Source organism: Porites lutea, chromosome 2, assembly GCF_958299795.1.
Source record: "Porites lutea chromosome 2, jaPorLute2.1, whole genome shotgun sequence".
Taxonomy (NCBI): Eukaryota; Metazoa; Cnidaria; class Anthozoa; order Scleractinia; family Poritidae; genus Porites; species Porites lutea.
Window position 1 is genome coordinate 8622073 of NC_133202.1, and position 8974 is coordinate 8631046.

Consider the following 8974-nt stretch of genomic DNA (forward strand, 5'->3'; position numbering starts at 1 on the left):
TGTAACCCAGTGATTCTGTAGGTAGAGCTAACAAACATAGACTGCACTTAAGGTGGCGCACCCATGAGTGCAGTCAGGAGGCTCCTGGTGCAGTGTGTGTAACCGAGTGTTCTTTAGGCAGAGCTTACTATATGGGTGTACATAGCAACACGTTGTTCATAAAACGTTGTGATGCTACAACTTGCATAGCACCTCGACTATTTCTTTATCGCTAGAAACATTGTTTTAACGCACACTATAGATAGCCAGAGGAATTCTGTTGTCTAAAATCATTTACGCACATCATAGAGGTAAGGTAAGGTAACGGGTAACGTTATTTATACATGGTGTTTGGTTCAGGTACTAAAATAATAATAATAAAAAGCATATTTGACAAGGAGGCCGTGTGAAAATGTTACATATCTCTAAATTAAGGCTTTTTAATTTTTCTTGAAAAACATAAAGGGATGTCAATTGCCGCACCTCCGCACCCAAGCTGTTCCTTAACACATTTCCGCTATGAGAGAGGATTCTTTTATAAAATTCGGTACGGGTTTTGGAACAGCGAGCTTGTATTTATTCGGGGGCACCCAACGACTGTTTTCTCTGAAGTATCTGAATTTTCTATAGCTTCAGGAAGGCTAGAAATTTCTATATGACCGTTCCAGTTGTGTACAATTTTCGAAGCTTATCCAATAAAATCACCACGACTCTCCCAAGATACCGTCTTGGCGGTTTTTTTGTGATTTCATTTATTTTTTCGATCCGGTTTTGTTTTAGATTTTTATTTTCGCAGCTTTATTCGCAGCAAGCGATTAAAATTTATTCGTTGAAAGGAATATTTTTACTTTGGTCAGCAAGTCGTTTTGTTTGCGATATAAACTTAATTTATTTTAGTTGTGGCGATATTGACAGCTTTGGGAGAAACTGAAGGTATCCGTATATTGCGCCACGCGTTTTCGCAAAACGGCGGCGGGAGGGATAACATTTTCTTCCAACTAGAGTCATTATCGAGGCAAATAATTTTAAATTATCTCGTTTCCCAAAGTGCGTGCTGCTGAGAACCAGTCGGCAGTGAATAAGCACTAGCCTCATTGTTATGGCGAAACTTGAGACGCATTTATTACAACTTGATGACAAGTATAGACCGGTAATCACATCTGTATAGAGGAAATTAAAAATCAAATCCGTGTCATAAGAAAAGGATTATAACGCATCCCTCGGATACTGCCTGAGGAGCTCCAAACCTCCCATACAATTTACTGTAACAACGTTACAATAAATTGTATGGGACTCTCCAGAATACTTACAGTTTAGGTGATTTGTGTCCCCTCATGTATTTGCCCACTCGGGTATCGCTTAGTATTGTGCAAAAAGAAATTTACAAAAAATGCCCTGACATTGACCACACAGAAATCTCCCTTAGCTGTCAGTTTAAAGGAACAGTGTCCAGATTATGCGCACGCGCGTGCGTCATCTGTTTTTTCTTCAAAAGACAATACAACTGTCATATTGATTTGAAAAGATTTCCTTCCGGACCGCACCACCGACGGAGGTTTGTTGTTTACATTCTAAAGTAATATTTTAGACTTTTGAAAACGACTTTCGTCTTATTTAAAATTTGGCTCGCGGCCCGAAGACTCATCGTAATTTTATCGCTAGCAGGGCCGCCTCGCGATCCAAAAATCTCTTTTCGCTCGCTTTAAAAACAGCTTTCCTAATGTGAAACTCGTGTCAGAGGTCAGTTGTTCCAAATTCAGTAATATTTGCCTGATTTGCTCGCGTTCTAGCCTGAAACGTTTGAAAGAAATAAATAAAAATGCAATCTCAACGCTGTGAATCATCGCAAAGGTTAGTCAAAAATTATATTATGATTTCATGGCACCAGTTTTTCTAAACATGTAACGCCTGTTTGTTTGATTTTGTCGGCCGTAGGGAGGATCATTTAAAAGTTTACTAACGCATTGTTGCAAAACATTCTGCTTCACGAAGCTTAATTCCACAAGATCTCCTCAGTCACAACATATCATTTGAGGTCTGGGCGCCTTAGCTAAAATGCTTGGGAGCCCGAAGGGCTACCTGAAATTTTTCTCAGAGCATGACAGCCTTGACTAGTGTATGTGTAACTTGTAATTTGAAAGTTGATTAAAGTGCTTTAAAAAATGTAGTTTCAAAAAAGATGTAAATACGACAATATTTTTAAATATTAAAATATTGAGATTATAAATAACAATATTTAATATTGACATTATAAATGAAATATTTGTTGTAACTATCATCAATATTTAAGAGAAATTTATACGGAATTAAGGATTTTTCGCCTTTTCCCTTCTATTCTCATGGAGGCTATCACCTGTGCTAGCATTCCAGTGATTTCGGTTTCCGAGGCAACGAATCAGTAACAGAACCAGAACTGGACAAAAATTCACTTAGTTCACAGACTCATATTAGCTTTTATTTCAAATAAAAATTTTTAATAAAGTGATTGTAAGCATCAGTCACAAGATCAATAAAGTCATACTTAGCATTCGTTCATCTCAGTTTAGCAGGGAAGAAGACGTGCCTTTGTTCACCCAACTTTTTCCCATGGTGTTCCAGTTGCCAGAAAGCGTTTTGTTTTACCGGTTCCCACGCTTTTACTGCGCCAAATGATATTTCCATGTGGCACTTCACAGGGTCGTTGTCGGGTCATCTGCTTTTTTAAAAACTAATTTTTTAAAAAAATTTCACAAAACCAAGAGCTAGACTTTAAGCGAAAAGTTCTCAATGTCTAAATTTAGACGTGGATATACCCAGACTGTCAATCGACATTATTTCACTCTGTTGCTAGAAATGCAACTTCATCGGAACTGCCGGACACAAACAGTATACAAATTATTAGCCCTGGGTACCTTAGGAGAGCTTGCTGGAAGGCTAACGAAGTACATAAGACAATCCAGACATCAGCATAGCTTCTGTGCTCTTGTTCCGCAAAACCAGCTGGCGCAAGAGTTCCGAAATCATAACAAACTTTAATTTGCACGCGCTTTCTGCATGGAGATCGAAGAAATAGTTTTCTTCTATGTTCACTTTTGTCAAGAACTGCAGCAGATATCCGAATTCACTGTCATTTAGACGGCTGCTCTTGAAAATTATTTTCGTTCACATAATCTAGGGGTGTTTACAGCTGTCGAGCGACGTAAGGTCTAAGAATCCTGATGAAATTTTACATGTAATTGTGTTTTACAATATAATTTTTTCACGATTTTTTCATAATTTCATTCAGTCCCTTACCCTTTGACACAAATGTGATAGAGTCCACACAAAGAAGGTGAGTAACTCATTTGCACATCACAGCCAACACTATAAATCGCAGATATCCTTCGGGTAACTCCGAGTTAAAAAGGTACTTTGACTGATGAATATGTGTGTAGGTTTTTCGGTATACGCCAGTTTTACAATGATTTATGGAAACGATATCAGGAACTTAAGCAAGTTACCGCCCAAAACAAGTTTGCTCAATAAATCTTTGACTGTAGTTGGGAAAGAAGATTAGTTCTTACTACTGCACGCATTTCTTTCTCGAAACTGTTCGCAAGGTTAAATCTATATTCCTTTGATTTGTTTTAGTGCAAACCACACAAGGCTGATGAAGTGGAAGAAACACCTAATGGTTTCATGCATCTTAAGACCGCCTCTCTTCATACTGCTGTTTCTTCCACAAGCATCCTCTAACGACGGATATGGAAAAAAAAAGATGGCGACGTTATAGTTGGTGGTCTACTCAACATTCACATTTCTGGCACTAGTGATCAATGCACTGAGATTTCCACCACTGGGCTGGGATATGCAGAGGCTACGATCTTCGCTATTGAGAAAATTAACACGAATTCCACTATTTTACCGAACGTGACTACCGGCTACGATTTAAGAGACTACTGTTTTAGCAATGCTCGAGCCATGAAAATAGCCTATGACTTCATGTGTGATGGTGATCCAGTACATATGTCTAACCAAAACATCAGCACCTCCCCCACAGGCTATGTCAAGGAAACCAAAACCAAGACCATCTCAGCGTTAGTTGGCCCTTTCGATTCCGCCAGTGCAGTGCTAGTAGGAAGTCTTCTTCAGGTTTCTGACATTCCCGCCATCAGCCCGAGTGCAACAAGCGACGAATTGAGTTCACAAATGTACAAAAACTTTTTCAGAACAGTTCCACCAGACAACTGGCAGGCAAAGGTCATGGCAGACATCATAGAGCTCTTTAACTGGACTTACGTGGCGGCTGTCGGGCTAGATGATTCTTATGGACAGAACGGTATTTCGGCCTTGGAAAAAGAATCATACAACCGTAAAACATTTTGCATTGCTTTCTCTGAGTATATTCCACGGCTGGGTTATTGGAATAAAACCAAGCAAACTGTTCTCAAGATTAAAAGGAGGTCTGAAGTCGCAGTAATTATACTTTGGCTTTCTGTTGGTTACGGAAGAACATTTTTTGCAGAAGCAACTGCGGAAAATGTAGAAAAGACCTGGATACTTTGCGACGCACTGTCCGGGCGGGGAACATATCTTGACACTCACCTCACAATACTAAACGGCTCCTTGGGAATAAAGCCACATGACTATTCCGTTCTCGAATTTGAAGAGCATCTTAAGACGATCACCCCTGCAAAAAGCATTGAAAGAGGCGCACACTGGTGGGAAGAGTTCTGGAGATTACATTTTAACTGTTCCGCCACAAACTCCAAACAGTCTGGGATCGCACTTTGCGAAGCAAATCTGACGGTAGACAATGCGCCACATAAGATAGGCGACCCCTTCGTTTCTTACATAATTGACGCTGTATATGCTATTGCACATGCCCTGGATAACATTTACCGCTGTTCTCTTAGTATAGATGGTGCTGGTTGTATAGGAAAGTGTCCTCCAGTCAAGCCGACTGTCAAGGGACGTGATCTGGAGAAATATCTCAGAAATATCAGTTTTGACGGGTTGACTGGTAAAGTGCGATTTAACGAGTTTGGAGATCCTTTAACTGCTTCATACGACATCATAAACTTTCAGCTTGACTCAACCACAGGTAGGACTCTCAAACATATTCGGGTAGGATCTTGGAACAAAAATACCACGCCTAAACTGAAGGTAGATTTGTCCAGGCTACGATGGAGAACTCTCTACACCCCGTTATCCTTCTGTTCGTCAGAATGTTTGCCAGGTACCAGGAGGGAATTCAACACGCCATGTTGCTGGGACTGCATAAAGTGTCCAAAGGGAACTGTCAGTAATGAAAACGGATCCACCAGTTGCACAAAATGTGACTCTGAGACAAAATCAAACGAAGAGCAAAACAAGTGTGAAAAATTACCGATCATTAACATCACTCATACAACCGCCTCTGGAATCGCGATAACCTTGATGGCTTTGATCGGGTTTATTCTCACGTTGTTAGTTTGCGGCATCTACATCAAGTTTTACAACAGCCCAATCGTCAAGGCTTCTAATAGAGAGATCTCTTTTTTGCTGCTCTTTGGCATCTTATCTCTCCACATATTAGCAGTCCTCGAACTTTCTGAACCCAGCCGTCCACTTTGCACCGCAGCATCTTTCTGGCGTTATTTTGCTCTTAATCTTTGTATCACGGTGCTCTTTCTGAAAACAATGCGAATAACAAGTGTTTTTGAGGTTGATAAAGTGGCGCAGTTGTTTGCTCCCTGTTACAAAACCCTGACAAGGCAAAGTGTGTTCCTTTCTGTCATGAATTTAGCCTCCCTTTGTTTGTTGGTCCTCTGGATTTTTTTGGACTCTCCGAGGCGTAAAAAGATCATTCGCTTTGATGAGTACGTCTTCGTTGTGTGCAAACCTTTTAAAACAAACGCCGGCCTTGCACTCTTCATCTCGGTGTGTGCTTACAGTACGTTAATTGTGGCTTTCGTATGTAGGTATTACGCTTTCAAATCATCGAGGAATTCCCGATAACTTTAACGAGACAAGGTACATCGGCTTCTCTATGTACATTCTTCTGTTGTCATCGCTGGCATATTACCCTGTGGAATTTGCTTTTGAGAGCTGGTACGTGACGATTGTATCTTGTACTACGACGTTAGTAACTTCGTTTGGTTTGTTGGGATACATGTTCGGACCCAGAATCTACATTCTCTTTTTCCAATCCCAGCAAAACACCATCGAAAGCATCAGGTCGCAGGTTATGGATTTCTCCTTTAGTAATGTAACTGCAACCAGAGCTTTGCCTGGACAAATTAATGAAGAAGTACCTAACGCTGAGCTGGATACCGAAAAGTAAACGACGGATTGCAGATTGCCAACCATGCAGCTATTCTTTCGACCAGTAACATGGAAAAATACTTTGAACGTCTCAATCGACTCAAACTTTGCTAAACTGTTTTTTCTGTATATTTTCATGAACCTATTTAAAGTTACTGGGCTTTTAAAATAGCTGGTCCAGCCACATTCTGGGCATACTGATAGACAGCCTTTGGTATAGGTAATAGCATGATTTGTGGTGATATTTGGCATAAATACCACGAGTGATATTTCTAAATTGTTATAGTACGTAATTTCACTCGCCTAACGGCTCGTGAGATTTGAGAAAATTTTGAAATATCACAAGTGGTATTTATGCCAAATATCGCGTACAAATCATACTATAATTTGTTTATACTGCTACCCACAAAAGCTTTGTAATTTTCACATGTAGGTATTTCAAATTAAGCTGAAATAACACTGCTCTAAGCCAGTCAAATTGCAGAAATTTCTCATGTAATAGTATATATAATATAGGTAATGGCATGATTAGTATAAATACCACGAGTGAAAAATGAGTGAAAATGAAATGTAAACCAAGGTTAAAGTTAAACCACATCAGATCCATTATATTGTTCATACACCCGTGGTCTGGTGCGGAGGAGGAGTGATTGATGAAAGAGCTTCTCATCCAAAATCAATTGATCCAAGAGGAACTTATGAAGGAACACACCCTACTGGTTCGTCAACCATGGCTATTCTTAATGTCTGTAAACGTGTTTATAAGAGCTTTTTAAAAAAATTCAAAACCAGTAAGGGAAAAATGTCTTTTTATGTAACCAAATTTGAACGTTTCGTACTGGCTCATGACATTTCTAAACATTTTATATGCGTTAAAGCCAAACCGGATTTACCATTATCCTAAATCCACGCAGCCGAAACCTTTGCGCAGTCATTTACGCTCAGTGCTTCTTCAACTCAATTCAAATAAAATTGCTGCTAAGAGCCTGATTACGTGACCCAGACAGCATCCCTTAGTCAGGTTATCAAGCTTGCTCGGTTGAACAGTAGGTAAGGTGCCGAGACTCAGCAGAGCGGTAAACCGGGACAATCCGGCTTATGTAATTGAAAAGGCCCCGAGGGGAATTTCACGGCATAGCGAGCCGTGATGAAATAGCTTAGTCCCTCCACCTGATTTGATTCTTTAGCTACTTTTTTAGGCCTCAGAGATAGAAACGTTCTTGCGGTAAGCGACTGTTAACTAGTGTTATATGAAAAACATCATAAGTTATAAGGGTTTATAAACGAGATAGTACGCGCCATCTGATTGTTCAAAAACGTATGGTTTATTCTACCGGTAAACTCATAGAAAAAGGCATCCGTGCCACGAGCCATAAACAAAACCGGCTATTGATCTGCAAACAACGATTTTAGAAAGGCTAAAAAACAGAACAAGTTACTTACTGAGCGTCACAATTCGCTACTGCCATAGTTTTATAAGTTATAAAGTCAAAGCTGGAAATCTGGAAAGCAGTTTACATTTCACGACGATGCCACATCGCAGAGAAAGACAACAACTGCGTGAATTTCTGGTGTAGAAGTCTCTAGGAAAACTTAACCATATGCCAACCAGCAACAAAACGGATAGTTTTAGCATTCTTGATTTATTTTAAGTCAAAATTAAATTCCTGACTGAAAGAAATTGTTCCAAAAAGAGATATGGTACAAAATCGGCCGCTACAGGTTGTAAACAAGCTGCCAACGATGATGAAAGATGTCAGAGTTTCGGGCCGGTTTTTTCCAGCAATCGCACAAATTATTCGGTAATATCGATGCCATAACCTACTTCAAACCACCTGACTTCACAAATCGACAAATATTAACGCCAATATGTGGCTGCGGCAAAGAAACCTTTCTCCAAATTTAGAGCTACCACTGACATATTTCCATCGTACGTAAGTACATAAGTTACCTGCGACAACTTCGCAAATGCAGCCACGTCGTTACCACAGCATTTCTTGATCATGGTAAACTCCAGAAAACAGATCTTAAACCACTGCAGCTTGTAAAAAGTGAACAAAGTCCTCTATTACAACAGCTGCCAGTTCCGTCTGTAAGCACGAAATTTTTACGGATCGACTCAACAAAATACAGCTGCGTACAGTTTGATGTGCAATTTTCTACTTCTGTAGTAAACAAACCATGAACGTATTCTTTCACGTTGTACGTTCGCATGAATATGTGTTGACTTTTCCTGTAAAACAGCTTTCATAAGTGATCATGTAATGAGTGCAAAAACTCGTGTTTTGAATTGCTGTTGTTTGTTGTTTGACTGAACTGAGTTCTGAGAAAGTTCAGCGCTATTAAATCGTGAGTGATTTTTTTTTATTATTTATTTATATAGCGCTAAAATCCAATAATTGTCCAAAGCGAATTGGCTTATGATGACTTAAGAGAGACGGAAGACATGACTTGATCACGGTACTAAAACCTTATTTTTACCTTAAAGACTCCGTTCTACTAAAAGTTATTTTAGTTACTTGGGATTTTGGGAGAACACTCGAAAAGCTTGTAAATCACTCGCCTTCGGCTCGTGATTTACAAGCTTTTCTCTTGTCAGGGGCACCCAACGACAATTTTCGGAAATATCTGAGCGGAAGACGATTTGAGATCTATAATTTTCGGAACATTTTTTCCAAAATTTCTTGCTTGTCTTCCTCTCCTAGGATTTTGGAACATCTAAAAAATGGTA

General features: G+C 39.6%; 1 pseudogene; it reads left to right on the forward strand.

Annotated features, from left to right (window-relative positions):
- Nucleotides 1-323: 323 nt before the first annotated feature.
- On the forward strand, nt 324-6262 carry LOC140925575 (extracellular calcium-sensing receptor-like; annotated as a pseudogene).
- The last annotated feature ends 2712 nt before the right edge of the window (nt 6263-8974 follow it).